Genomic DNA, 15,660 nt, shown 5'->3' with positions numbered 1-15,660 from the left:
TGGCAAAGACGGTTGCAACGCGGGAGGGGACCGACATGGGGCTGCTCTCCCGGTTTGACGGCCACGTGGCGGTCAATTTTCGTACGGATTTCTCCCCATCCCTTTCCTCTCGTCCCTCGCTGACCAAGATATTGTAAATTACGGGTCAAACGTAGCACAGGATGTTACGGCGTTGATTAATTACTTTAGGCTAAACTTTAAATTTCGTTTTTTTTTTACTCTAACATTTTTATAGTTTAAAATACGTTATTTTAGTATTCAATAATTTTTTTTTTTTTTGTCAACACCTCCTCCGTTAACTCTATATCAAATTATATATAAAAAACTTTAAATATCCTATCTATCGTTTATTAAATATTCACTTCACTATTTCGTGGTTTATCGAATTTTTATTTTAGTACCCTTTAATTTTACCTTTATCACTGATCTAAAAAAAAAAAAATTGACGAAGAGAATAAAAAAAAAAAAAGAGACCATATGATACTAAAGTGATATATTTTAATCACAGAGTACAAAAATGAGAAAGTACGAAACTGCGGAGTGATATTTAAAATTTTTCCGTATTTTTAATTAATTTTATTTTAAAATAATATTTACTTAAAAAATGTTATAATCTGAAATTGGTCTAATATGCAGAGATTTTTTATGCCTCCGTCTCGATCTAAAGTACTTCAAAGTTTAGATATAATTTAATATTATTATTATGAATTATCTAATATTTAGTTCTAAATTGTTACTATACATTATAGTGTTGTTATCCAAATTAATTATCTATCCAAGAGGTTGGATGTCCGAAGATTGCATGCGTAATTTGGACGGTTAGTTCCATCTATTTTTCAAAGTGAGAACAGTATTACATTTATTTTTTCATTTAGATTTTGACATGTGCACTGTAAAAAGACAGGAATTGAAAATGAATCTCATATTTGTTGACATTGTCGACGGCCATTGTTTCGCCCAGACTTTTGATCTCAAAAATATCACGGCCAGCTCGTTGGAGAGACATCACTTGTCCCTGCGAAGCCAATGGCGCAAATTGTTCCTCTCATAGATAACTTTGCAGGCCCCACAAAATAATTACGTCTTAGAATCGGCTAATTTTTAGGTGCATGCATGACATTGCTTATATTTGTTATTCTTTTTTGTTAGTTGCAGTTAGGAATGCAAACTGAACAAATTCGGCGTCCTCCTGCCTCATTTTTCGGCAAATTTTGACGGATTCAGGAAATGAATCAAAGAAGGAAAAAAAAAAAAATCACTTTTCGTTCCTGTTTTGTCAAATCGGAACTGATTCCGAACAATTATAAATTTTTTATATGTTTTTATTCTTACTTATCAGTTCATTGGGATTAGGGAGGGATTGAAAGGGAAGCTCCACAAATCGTAGCTGTAGCTGATTAACTGGTCCCTCCAAAACGCCTGAGTGGCCAGGGTAGCCCAAACGTGGCGTAATGACGACTATACACGTGTCAGCTAGTTAATCTTGTACGTCCTCGAATACACTGTAAGCACTTTAACGAGATGCCCGATCGAGCTGTGCAAATCACCAACCAACCATCCTAAATACCATTCCGTTCCAATGGGAGCCGCTCGCTCCAACAAAAATTCCCGCGCACCCGATGTATCCGTACATTTCACACATCACATTTAAAATCCAACAAACAAACATCAAATACTTTCATAAATCTATAATAATAATAATAATAAATCTTTTTAGTTTTACTTTCTTTTTTTTTGAAAAAGAATAGTAGCTAACGCCTTACTGTTTCACAATTTAGTAGTAAATATGAAACAACTACTAGACTTCGAACTTAAAATTTAGTTACAGTGCATGATATATATTATTGGCTATTTATTATTGGGTTAAAATAGGTTCAGCTTCCTGTCCCGTGATAATAAATTTAAAAGACTAATAAGTTGAGTGGATGTGCGGTTCACAAAAAATCTAATGTCAAGAGACCCAACAATAGACTGAACGTCTTGTTGCGTTAAGTCACGTCGAAACTTGCGAGCGTTGTAGTTGAGCCCTTAAGTACGATGGGTGAGCACTTTCTATCAATACGTGTTTTTGAAATAGTTGGTTAGCGTTTACAATATATATATATATATATATATATATATATATATATATATATATATATATATAGTTCGGCTGGCCTGGATAGCACCGAACGTTTGGTGCTATTCAACTAATAACTCACTCAATATATATAAATATATATATATATATAATATATATATATTATAGAGAGAAGAGAGAGAGAGAGAGAGAGAGAGAGAGAGAGAGAGAGAGAGAGAGAGGAGAGAGAGGCTGAAATACTATCAATAGCTCCAAGTTATTAGTGCTATTAGGTTTTTGGCCATTGAATAAAAAAAATATACGGTTAGGATGATATGAGCCCCATAGGATTAAGTAAGTTATTTATTTAATAATAAACTAACGGATGAAAATAATTAAAGGTTAAATTTAACAGCAGAAAACTTAATAGCACCAAATGCTTGGTTTATCGATAGTATCATAACCAGACTTATATATATATAATATATATAATATATATATATATATATATATATAGAACTATGCTGGAATACTATCAATAGCACCAAGCTATTGGTGCTATTGATTTTTTAGCCCTTAGATTGAGAAATAAGTTGTTAGGATGATGTGGACCCTCTAGAATTGAGTGAGTGGTTGTTGAATAGTATAATCTAACGGAAAAATAATAAGAGGGACGTTAAATTAACGGTGGAAAACTCAATAGCATCAAATCCTTAATACTATTGATAGTATTTCAGCTGGACTATATATATATATATATATATATATATATATATATATATATATATAGATTATATATATATATATATATATTTAATTATGTGTTAGGTGCAGGGAGTAATAGGGAATAATTCCACTTGGTTGCATGGGAGCGGAGGAAAAGAATATCCGTGAGGGTTTCCTTCGGAATAATGTGGCTTTACTCACTTTATTATTTATTATTTATTCGTTGCTTGTTTGTGTGCATGTATCATGTATGTGATGGACCGGGGTTTGTGTTCCGAACCGGACGTCACTCCTGACGCCCTTCTCGCGTAGGCCGCCTCGCGCCGAACTTTCTCGCCTCGCACGATCTTCAATACGAGGTTGTTGTCACGTGTCGATCGGCACGTGTCTCGGAACGTTGTCACTTGTCACCACCGTGCGGCGACAGCAGGTTTTACTCCGCACTCTTCGGAGTGTAGGGAATTAATGCTGATTTTATTTTATTATTTTTATTATTACCATTTTTTGGTACTTTCAACCTTAAGTTTCGCGAACAAATCCATTAGGAAAACGTTACCTACATGCACACCCTAGCTATTTAGAATTTCTTTTTTTTTTTCAATAGTATAATAAGATTAGTTGAGAGTTACGGACCTATTTTTTGTATATATTTTTAGAACATACAAATAATATTGCTCAATCTGTTATTACATAGTTTAAATTCTTGAGGCTTCTTCGGTTCTTCCAATGACAAATATTTAGAGGAGGCAAGCTTAATTTAAGCTATTGAGCTCAGCTCAAATACGAAGAAGCTCATGCAAAAGCTTATCTTCAAAAAAATTATTGAGACTTCTTTTACATAAAATTTTGTCAAGTTATGTTATCACAACATGAAAAGTTATTTCTATACAAAATAATGATAAACTGTAGTATAATACTTATATGTATAAAATAAAGTATGTTTTATAATTCCTATTATTCAAAATTAGCAGAGTCAAGTGCGAGTAACTAAGCTAAGCTCACGCTTTCTCACCGTACGTCCCGCAATATAAAAGAAACCAAGCCTTAAACGTTTCACCTACAACCCGGCTTTTGGCACTTCCGATTAGCTCAGGCCCGACTCAGAGACCGGTCCAAAACTTTTATTTTGTAAAACCGGCCCAATTTGAGTGCATCAAAAATAAATCCGGCCTAGCTAGGACCGGCCCGATACTCTGCCAAAAGTAGCTATAAATATAAAGGAGGCATTTTAGTGCGATCTTGGTTTTTATCGACTAAATATTATATCTTACATCCCGCCCGTCCAACAGACTATTAATTTCTACTTCTTTCATCATTATTTTTATTATTAAAATTTAATCTAAGTTTCGATGGAACTTAGGATGAAAGAATTTTAAAATGTACACCCATAAAGTACATATATAACATTTTTCTTTATGTTTGAGTGGTTTGTTTTGAAAAATAGTTAGAGTCTTTTTTTTTCTAATAAAAATTTATAATTTATTTTTTAAAATTTATAAAAATAAGAATGTATTCATGTCTTGTGGATTTGAATACCTAAGTTTTGCATTCTTAAAAGAGATGTACAAATAATAAATTTTTTTTGGAAAAACTTCAAAAATCACCCTGTGGTTTCGCACTTTTCTATTTTAGTACATTGTGGTTTAAAGTGTATTAAGTTAGTACCCTGTGGTTTCGCACTTTCTCACTTTAGTATCTTGTGATTTAAAGTGTATCAATTTAGTACTCTGTGGTTTTATTTTTGTATCAAGTTAGTACCTTATGATTTTATTTTTGTATCAAATTATTACCCTATAGTTTTATTTTTTTCTTAATGAAATATTGAATCACAGGGTACTAAAGTGAGAAAGTGCGAACCACATGGTATTAACTTGATACACTTTAAACCACAGGGTACTAAAGTGAGAAAATACGAAACCACAGGATACTAATTTGATACACTTTAAATCACAGAATACTAAAGTGGAAAAAAATAAAACCAGAAGGAGGTTATTTGGAGTTTTTTTTTTTTTTTTAATCAGTTTCTCTATATATCTCTCTCTCTCTCTCTCTCTCTCTCTCTCTCCATCATTCTCCTTTAACCCCACAACCTGTTGGTGAGTCTTTTACCAGTACAAAGTAAAAGGTCAACATAACATCACAAGAAACAATCTGTACTTTGGTACATAATTTAGCACCCATGTGCTGCTGCTGCCAGCTGCAGCTGCAGCTGCTTTCAATGGTTTAGAGGTCCTATCGGCTTTTAATGGGGATGGGATTGTGAACGCACACACAAGGGAAATTTTTTGGGTTACCCTGTAAAGCCCCTTTATAGGTTGCTGATATTTTAGAAATTTATAGCTCCACATACAGATTATTAATATTGATGCATCAGTGATATATATATATATATAAGCAATATTTCGAAGAATTTATAACAGTGCTTCCAAAGAAAAAGCATGTGGGCCGAGCTTTATGTTAGCGAAAAAATGACTTGATCGATATCTATAGTTGGGGATATGCTATTTGGTCTCTTTCTGATTTTCGTAGCAACAGCATCGTATGGGTGCAATGACATGGATATATATGCATGCATGCAATTGCTATCTCTCGCAAATACTACGCAACGATGTAGAGTGCGTGAGGGATGCATCAATATACATAGGACAAAATAACTGTGGCAGCTGCTTTGTTAACATAGTTGCACAACTCTCTACGCTTCTAAACCCTCCGAGTACTACGCGCCCCTAAACAACATCGAAAAGAGTCTCAAATAATGATCTGGAAACAACTTTGATGCGATCGTATGTACTCACAAGTAGGCAAGAGCATATCATTGATGAATAATTCCACTTCAGTTTTTCTAATTAAGGGAAAGTTTGGAATATTACACAAGTATGTGGCAGATAAATAATGGCGATGAGTGCATGCATGTGTACTCTTAACTATCCATGTTTTTGCACAATATAGATCAAACACATTCTGCAGAAGCTCCAAATAGATAAGGCATACTTGTCCACATATATTTACAATTCTAGAATCAAATATTTTTGGTCAATTTTATAAAAGACTATATATATATATATATAGGCTAGACCTACTATCCTATTAATAGGATAGGAGCACTTGTCCTATCAAATTGTTCTTGATGATCGAGATTCCGAATCGATTATTGGAGCCATTGAAATTGATCTAGAGTATTTGAAATATCTAAAAACTAAATTTCATAAATTTTAAAAATTATTTACATGGTGATCAAAGTGTTATAAAATCAATAATTTTGACGGCCTATATGAGTCGTTTGCTTGTTTAACGGTGTAGAGCAATCCAAATTGCTTGAATTTTTGATAGAAAATTCTTTATATTATTTAGATAATGTTTGATAACTCTGATTATGAATTGAGAAAGTCTAACCTCTATTTTAAGAAGGTTATTCATTTATGACCATTCATTTTTTAACTCTTAAAATGAACTTGATAATGATTTTTAAATATTACAAAATTTGGTTTCTAAACATTTCTAATTGTGTAGATCAATTTTAACGGTGCCGATTATCAATTTGAAGTTCCGATCAATCAAAACGACTTGATAGGACCATGGCTCCAATCCTATTAATCGGATAGTAGCTGGACTCTCTCTCTCTCTCTCTCTCTCTATATATATATATAGAGTCCGACTATGGTGCTTGTAAAAGTATCAAACACTTGGTGCTTGTAAATTTTTTACCGATTTCTGCCTTTGATCATTTTTACCCGTTACATTATACTATTCAACCAACCACCCACTCAACCCTAGGAGGCCCATATTATCCTAACCACACATCTTTTAATCCAAGGGCCGAAAACTTACAAGCACCAAAGATTTGGTACTTTTAAAAGCATAGGAGCTCAATTCTATATATATATATATATAGAACTAGGCTGGAATACTATCAATAGCACAAAGCTATTGGTGCTATTGATTTTTTAGTCCTTGGATTGATAAATGGGTGGTTAGAATGATATGAGCTCTCTAGGGTTGAGTGAGTGGTTGAATAGCATAATCTAACGGGTAAAAATAATTAAAAGATTAAATCTAACGGTGGAAAACTCGATAGCACCAACTCCTTGGTGCTATTGATAGTACCCCAGCCGGACTCATATATATCCAATTTATTGAACATTTTGTTGATTGCTTTATAGAAATTACCGACTGTTTCTGGCGCAAGTGACAAAAGTCTTGGTGGTTGATAATCGAGGTCCAAAGTTTGAATTCTAGTTGATTTGTATTTCCAGCTAAGTTTATTTCTAAAAGAAATAAACGAAGTGGGTAGCATGCTACCTATTTCTCAAAAAAAAAAAAAAAAAAAGAGGATTGTTTTGTAGAAATCATATTGAAACCTTGTTAGGCATGTTATGGGACTGAAATGCAAGGCCCAAGATAAACCCTAGGGCCCAGCCCACTGGACTCAAATTGTCCTCGATTTCGATGGACAATGTTTACAAAATGTTGTTGATTTATTACGGTCATACATGTTGCTAATTGCAAAAAAAAAAAAAAAAAAAAAAAAGCTGTTCATTTTTTAATTTCAGGGTGATTGTGATATAAAATTATGTTCATCTAAAGCAAACTAGTATGTGAAAATCGTAAAGCAAATGCTTGAACTATAATGAATATCATAATGTAATTTATTATTTGTCATTGCAATAATGGGCATTTTAATTCCTACCGATGAAAATAATTATGAGAATAATCCCCTTTTTTATTTTTTTTAAAGAAATGGGAAGAAGAACCGTAGTGATCAAAATATTGTAATTGGTAATTTTGAGTTAAATTACTTTTAAATGAATATGTTGCTACTTATTTTTTTTATTCATATATTTATGTCATAAATCTCTTTTTTCCAAAAAGTAAAAATGAAAATATGCTAACGTGATTAATTAGCTTATGGAGTGAATGATTTACTCGTCCAAAAAGTTTTGGCTCCCATTTTTCTATTAGTTCACTTAATAAGATCAAGAGAAGGAAATAGTTAATTAGTTATTTCCCAAACTTCTACAAATTGCAGTTACTCCGAGAATCTTTTTTTTGAGAGATAGGTAGCACGCTACCCGCTTCGTTTATTTCATTTAGAAATAAACTTAGCTGGAAATGTGAATCAACTAGAATTCGAACTTGGGTCTCGAGTACTAACCACCAAACCCTTTGCCACCTGCTCTAGAAACGGTCAGTGTTACTCCAAGAACCTTAAGAAGGCTATTTTACATATAATACTATTATACTGTAAATTATAATAAGAGAACTCTCAGCAAATACAACATAGTCAGTATATTTTTCCATATTTAAAAAAATTTTCTTATATACTTCACGTGGTACCTAAAAATGATTTTTTTTTCCTCTGTTTTCAAAAAAAAAAAAAGTGGAACCATGCAGAATAAGTCAAATCATAATTCTCATCCATAATTCCATCTCCAATCTACTCCAAGTCAACCTTTGAAAATGAGCAAAGCTAATTTCAACAAGAATTTATTAGTCAATGCAAACAATGGTGGCCAAATTAAAGTGCTTTTATATTGACAGGTTTATATCTTTCCTTCACATAAACTTCTATGCTTCTCTCACTTTCAAAGAAATTCTCTTCGCTCATTTTCTTATTCCATGCACACACACTATATATATATATATAGAAGGTACGTACTTCACATCCCATTCTATAAGTTACATCTCAAATTGACAACCCATTTAGTGGGTCTAACTAGTTAGCTTAAACTTAGCAAACTCGATAGTCAAAACTCGAGACCACTTATTATTCTTTTACCGTTTGGTTCGGGTATAAGAAAGAACTAGCTATTACAGGGATAGGTACAAGTATGGGGATAAGAAAAATAATGTTTGGATGAAAATTGGGTTGTTCCTAAGGATAAGAACAATTTTAAGTAGTTTTTTATAGAAAATGGTGTTGGTGGGGATAACCGAGAACTACTATTCTCGGGTAAAAAATTAACGTTTGGATATAAAGGGAGGGATAAGGGCCTATTCCTATCCCTATCCCCTAACCAAACGCTGCGTTAGGGTATAAGGATCAATTAGTACTTTCAATGCAAATTAACAAATGTGGAACTCTAATAAATGTTGGAAAAGGAATTTTTCTTAATGTTCTCGACTTGATGCATAAATTTCAAGTGGTAAAACATAATTGAATGTGTGAGTGCATTCGTCACCGTCGAAGGTCGGTGAATATTTGTTGGCCGGTCCACCCCTTTTATCTAGATGAAGATTGTAGATTGAGTATTTTTAAATCACAATCGCCGACTTACTGCAACTAGTTAGATGAAACAATTTTCCATTGCTCTGTTATTGTCATTATATAGAAATTAATGTGTGACATATTCTGAGATTCACAGGCTTTAAGTGAAGGCAACAGCCACCTAAAGTTTTCGAGGAGTATCGGTCAACAAGCTAACTACCTACCAAATCCTGAAACTGAAAACAAACAGAAGCTTGACCACATCAAAAATCCCAAAAGGAGCTAATGCTAATGTTATATGCACCCATTTGAGAGAGCCCCAATTTATGTTTTGATTCATTGATCTTGAGATAAGTAAGGATGGAATTTTTTGGTAAGGAACAAAGAATGAAAGGCTAGAGTGGCATAGATTTGGTGTCCAAAGAAGGAGACTATATGTGGGATTTTATATATATAGAGTTAGGCTGGTATATTATCGGTAGCACGGACGCCTCCGTGCTACCAAATTGTTTTCAATGATGCGGCTTCCAAATCAACGATTGGCTTCGTTAGATTTGATCTATACTATTGAAAGTATTTGGAAACTAAATTTTATAATTTTTCAGCATCATTCACCTGTCAAACGAGTAGTCTAAAAATGGACAGCTGAAAATAAAAATCTCATAAAAAATGATAATAAAAAACTTAAATTTAAAATCAGATGTACTGATCTTACTCTAAATAGTGAAAAGAATTTTCTATAAAAATTTCATCAGATTTGGATTGTTTCACACCGTTAAATTCACAAACGCATCACATCTATCATTAAAATTGTCAATTTTGAGACCTTTTGATCACTAACCAAATGATGTTGAAAAATTATGAAATTTAATTTTCAAATATTTTTAATAGTGTAGGTTAAGTCTAAGGGAGCCGATTGTCGATTTGAAAGTCGCATTATTGAAAATAATTTAGTAGCACAGAGACCTCCGTGCTACCGATAGTATACCAGCCTAGCTATATATATATATATATATATATCCTCTACATCATACTACACACTATAACCGACACTAAAACCAATATATAGCTCATCAAACTTATTTCCTAGGAAAGTTTCCTATCACTTTGGTGTATGATTACTACACATGATGGGGTACTCTTTTGTGATTCTAATGAAACCCTAGCATGTCAATTGGCAAAGTGGGGTGGCGGCAACTGGCAAGTGGAAGAGGAAGTGGGTGAGGGAGAGGGAGGAGAAATCATCGCCCGGACCTTGTTCACCATATTCCAGTCGGGGGCCGCTGTATTTATTTGCGCTCCATCCCATCAATAGTTCAATAATCGTGATAAGATTTAAGAACTTCGTTCTTTCAACCGTCGTTCTTTCAACCGTGCTTCTGATAATTGAAAGTAGAGACATAATAGAGGACAGAGTAGCAGACTAGCTAGCGATGAGTGCGGTGCACCAAGTTCGCACAATAATTTCTCGATGGCGAGAGGCATGGAGCTTTTAAGCACCTGGGGCCCCATCCTGAAAGAGAAAGGAAACAAACAGGCCCTGGACCACTTTGATCACCACATATCTCAGTCCCTTTCCTTTTCTTCCCACCCACCCCTAACTTTTGCCCCTTCTCTTGCAATGTCCTCCTCACCCTTCGTCGATGCGTTGAGCATCTAAATCTTAACCGATCCAAGCCGAGGAAAACAAAACAGAAAGGTGGATCGTGGAGGATTTAGACGTGCCTCTTACGGCAGCTCACTAGGCTCACGCTTTGTTCCTATAACAACTTCCATTTCGTTAAATTTATTACTATTTTGGTGTGTTGAGAGGATTTGTTCTTCAAAGTGTTACTTTTTTATTTTGATCATATGATAAAACGATAGTAACACAACTGATAGATATTTCCCCAAGTCGATCTGGAAGGTGTACAGATTTTAGTTGCTTAAAGATCAAAAGCAACCAAATTTGGTTTTGAAGGTCCATGCATGCATGTATTCAAATTGGTATGTGGAGAATCTTCATATTGATGGCTCAGTGGAATAACTCCAATTCCTAAAGTTCACTCATGTATAAAGTTGAACTTCATTGTCTTAATTAGGTTATAATTTTCTGAAAAGATTTGACAAATGCTCATTGAAACGTACTTAATGCATTTGCTAACCAGTGAAAATGAAGTGAAGTTGTGTTTTTTCACTCCTATCTGTTGGCAACATGACATGAATTGCCGTAGGATGCCGGACTCAATTAGATCTGGTCATTTGAGACAGATCAAGTATGGTTTATGTCGATTGAGTAGATGAATGAAAATCATTCTGAAATTCTACACTCCGACAAATCATAATTGTTTTGATTGAGAATTATGTTCTGAGAAAGAATTCGACGCCACAACTCTTCTGTTAATAATCCAGTGAGAAAGCTCATCACCTAATATGGTATAAATTTACACTAGTTTATTGATGTCCTTGTAATTTGTTTTTTCATCACCTAATAATCAATCTCAGGAATCATTTCAAATCCTCGAGACTGCTTTTAATGAGTTATTCTTTGGTCTTCAACTTGATACACGCGCAATTCAACCACTCGAGACCGCCTTAGCATCAGAGGTGCTAACTAGTTATATGGAATGCAAAAGACTCTCTCCAACAGATTTGTGTAACTAACATTGGAAATAGTCAATTAAACAAAAATTTAGAGTAGATAAGTTTCTAAAAGTTGAAGGAGACCCTTCACTGTGAAGAAAAAGGAAAACTAGTTGATCTTCACGTGGAGGTCCGAGAGAATCTTGTCCGGCACAATGGTTCTATAATTTTTTTGAGAGATAAGGTAGTATGCTACCCGCTTCGTTTATTTTTCTTTAGAAATAAACTTAGCTGAATATATGAATCAACTAGGATTCGAACTTGGGAACCTCGGGTACCAACCATCAAGCTCTTTGTCACTTGGACTAAGGACGGTCAGATATGGTTCTATAATTGACCTGACTACAAGTAAATAACAATAAGAATTATGGCGCCACGAGTTGTTGACACATGTTGGATAATTTTTTGAATGAGACAGGGCTATTTGATTCAGCAGATTTTGACAATAATTAGTTCGCCATTTCATGAAAGTGGAGAATTCCCTTTAATCTTTTTCTCTATGCTAGTCTATATGTACAAGATATGAAGTACACAAATTAACAATTGAGCTCCCTATGCTAGTCAATATGTTCATGTACCATGCACCGCGATCTAAGTTTAATTAATTAGTAGTACCTTCACATTTGTTGATTTGTTACAGGATACTTAAGCCCAGAAGTATTCACGTATTTTCCCATTTTGCAGACATAAATGGGCATTGTTTAAATAAACTTATGGTTGAATGTTGATGGCGGTGAATTCCAACGAGTTATCATTCGATCGACTCGCACGAGAAGGGACTGCGTTTTTGTTATTTCAATTCTAATTATCACACATGCAAAATCATGAATAATAAGTAAATAGATATATATGTTAAATATGTCTCGAATTCTAGTACCGCAAGGTTTTCTAATCATATTCTGTTTTTATTATCCCATTAAATTAAGTTTAGATTAAGCCTAATCTTATTGAGATATTCCTAATCTTAGTGGGTTTATATACCTAGTTGTATTAGAATTTAGCCACTATTATAAATATACATTTTATTCCATTGATTTAGTGCGGAAGATGATAGAGAGTATAGGTGTATTTTTGATATTAGGGTTTTGTAAAAGAGACATATTTTGTACACCACTTTGATTATAATGAAGATCTTCGCTCCATCTTCGCCCGTGGATGTAGATCGGTGGCCGAACCACGTAAATATTGTATGCTTTATTTTTTCTTCTCTCTTTTTCGGATCTCTTTTGGTATTTTCGTACCCGACGAACTAGATCTTCTCAGTTTTAGTTCTAACAAGATAAATACATTAATTGCTGTGAGAGAACAAATGCGCACGAACGAATATATAGACAAATGTTCAATTTTAATCAATTGGTAATTGGGAGCCAGCAGTGAGAGTATTGACAAAAATCAAAAGTTCATATTAAATTAAGAAGCTGTTTAATTAAGTTTACTCAATAGATCGCACAGCCCGCTACAAGCTTGACACACTACAACAAAAACGGTCTATAGCGACACTTTTAAATGTCGGTACAGGTCAAAAAAAGTGCTGCTGGCTAAATTACCGACACTTTTAAAAATTGTTGCTATATGTGGGGTCACTAGGTATATAGTGACAGTTAAAGAGTGTCGCTATAAGCTAAAAAGAGTGCTGCTAATTTACCAACACTTATTTAAGTATTTAGCAACCGCCGGAACTCTACCTCATTGCTGTGGTGACGAAGAAGGCGGAAAGGGAAGGGCTTTTCGTCTAGAATTTCAGTAGATTGAGTAAGGGGAGAAGGGAAGATGGTAATCGATTTTTTTTTTTTCTTTTCTGTTTGTAATCGGGCCAAACGGGCTGGGTGGGGTGGGTTGAGTAGTGTAACCTTTTATTTTTGGTTGAATTGGGCTTTATATTTAGGCATTAGTATATTTTTTAAAAAATTTTGGCATAAATGGGACATTTACACAAAAATGTCCCAAACATGTGTCCCTATAACTTAATTCTGTTATAGTGCTTTTGCAATTTAAGTATGGAACCACAAGTTAATCTATAGGATTCCTCTGTCTTTATAATCTAAAAGTCTAACTATATAAAAGTTAACTTTGTTGGTCTTTAACACTTCCTATACTATTTTTTTCATTCTAAATTTTGAGGAATGATGGAACTACAATCCTGGTTCAACATATTCAGAAAAAAAAAAAAACAAGTTAATTCATATGTATTTGGCCTTTTTAGTTACTAACTAAATGAGGATTGCATGGTTACGTACTTCAGCTAAGATCAATTTAACTCTTAGTTGGTATACATGTTGGACACAGAGACATATTTCACATAGATATATATTAGATTCTAAATCATGAATTTAACTCCTGATTTGAACTAGTCATGCGAGAAAGCACCTGAAAGAGCGTCATAGGACTTGATATGCATTTTTAAACCTTTCTTTTCTTTTCTTTTGTTTTTCTCTTAAGTAACCTCATTTGTTGACTGCACAACTAATCAAAGTTCCCTTAATGATTTTTAGATTAATGTTTTAGCATAACTGCGTTTTTGTTGGTAATTTGGTTGCTACTAGAGGTAAATCTAAAATTGGTTCTCTAGTATTGCAAAACATCTATGGATTCAATGAATGATGAAGTATTCGACTTTTGATCTCCTCTAATCAAGTTCCTTTTGTGAACAGGGATTAGCAAGGTCTAGCAATTCCTAGCGTAGATTTAACCCGAGCTACGGTTTTATCAATGATTTTAACAGCAAAGTTACTAGCTAGGATATCCAAATAAATTGAAAACCATGCATCCAAACTAAAAAGGTATGATGGTTTCATACATAGATAGTAAGAACTAGTCTTCTAAACTCTAATAACTAGGCAAGTATATAAGAAAATCAACAAGGATTGTGGATGAACAATTAACCATAGTAAAATAATGTACGATCGTCTTAAATTAGATGTTAGCATAGGATCCTCAGACTTGATGTATAAACAATTTAATAGATTGACATCGTATAAAAACATTTTCACTCCAAATTAAAAGGAAAAAAAAAGTAACAATCATGAGCAATACTCATAATTGATCTAGATTGGCAAGTCCATTATATTCTATCTTGGTGATAAAATTGAGAATCAACTACCTGTGGGAAAAAAAAACTTATAAGATCATTGAGAAAAATATTTAGATAGGCATGAGGTAATATATATATCGAGAAAATGACCGAAGGATTACTATGTAGATATTTAGTCCCACAATACGATGCGTATATCCATGGGCCGAGAAAGTGCAAAAGTTAGGGGGAGAGTGCTAGTTTGGCATTGAAAAATAATATGTTATGGCTCTTTCTTTAGCCGTGAGGTGGCGTCGATAGCGGGTCAGCGTCACACAACGACAAGTCCTCGCCATCACTGCAAACATATCAAGCAGTCTCTATATATGCTCACATTCTTAAAAATGTCACTAAATTAAAACTATCTCAAATTGGTCCAAAAAAAATACGGTGCACCCAAATCGCATACGGAGTGCGAGACAGCCCAGATCGGGCCGCGAAGATCAAACAGCAAGTGGGCATCGCATTCGAGGGGAGCTAGCTAGGGTCCATGAACTGAAAGGAAGGGCGAATAAACGGCACCTTAGAACACCTTGTGCAAACTCTCAATATCAACATAAATGAGGAAAAGATTTTGGGGGGGGGGGGGGCGGGGGGGGGGGGGGGGGGGGGGGTGTGGGGGTGGGGGGCTGTGGTGGAGAACAGGGATCACATGGAGTTGCCCCTCTCTTGTGTCATGAGGCTCAATAACTTTTTGAGAAATGTAGTAGCTAGGATGCACAAAGCATCACATTCCTAATTAAATTCCCCAGTAACTATAAGATCAAACTCCAAAATCATATGTGAAAGTAAAGATAAAAGTCTAAGGGAAAGATACAAATTGACCACACACACATACACACTCTCTCCTATCTCAGACCCATACTTTGTGTTACTTTTCTGTAGCATGTTAGTTTTGAACTCAGCTCATCCCAAAGACCCAGTTCTTCTTAGTCACACCCTATTAATAATCCCTTTCAACGCCCAATCCTGTTCTCC

The sequence above is a fragment of the Ananas comosus genome, linkage group 10 (genome assembly GCF_001540865.1).
Source record: "Ananas comosus cultivar F153 linkage group 10, ASM154086v1, whole genome shotgun sequence".
Taxonomy (NCBI): Eukaryota; Viridiplantae; Streptophyta; class Magnoliopsida; order Poales; family Bromeliaceae; genus Ananas; species Ananas comosus.
Note: the sequence above shows the minus strand (reverse complement) of the source record.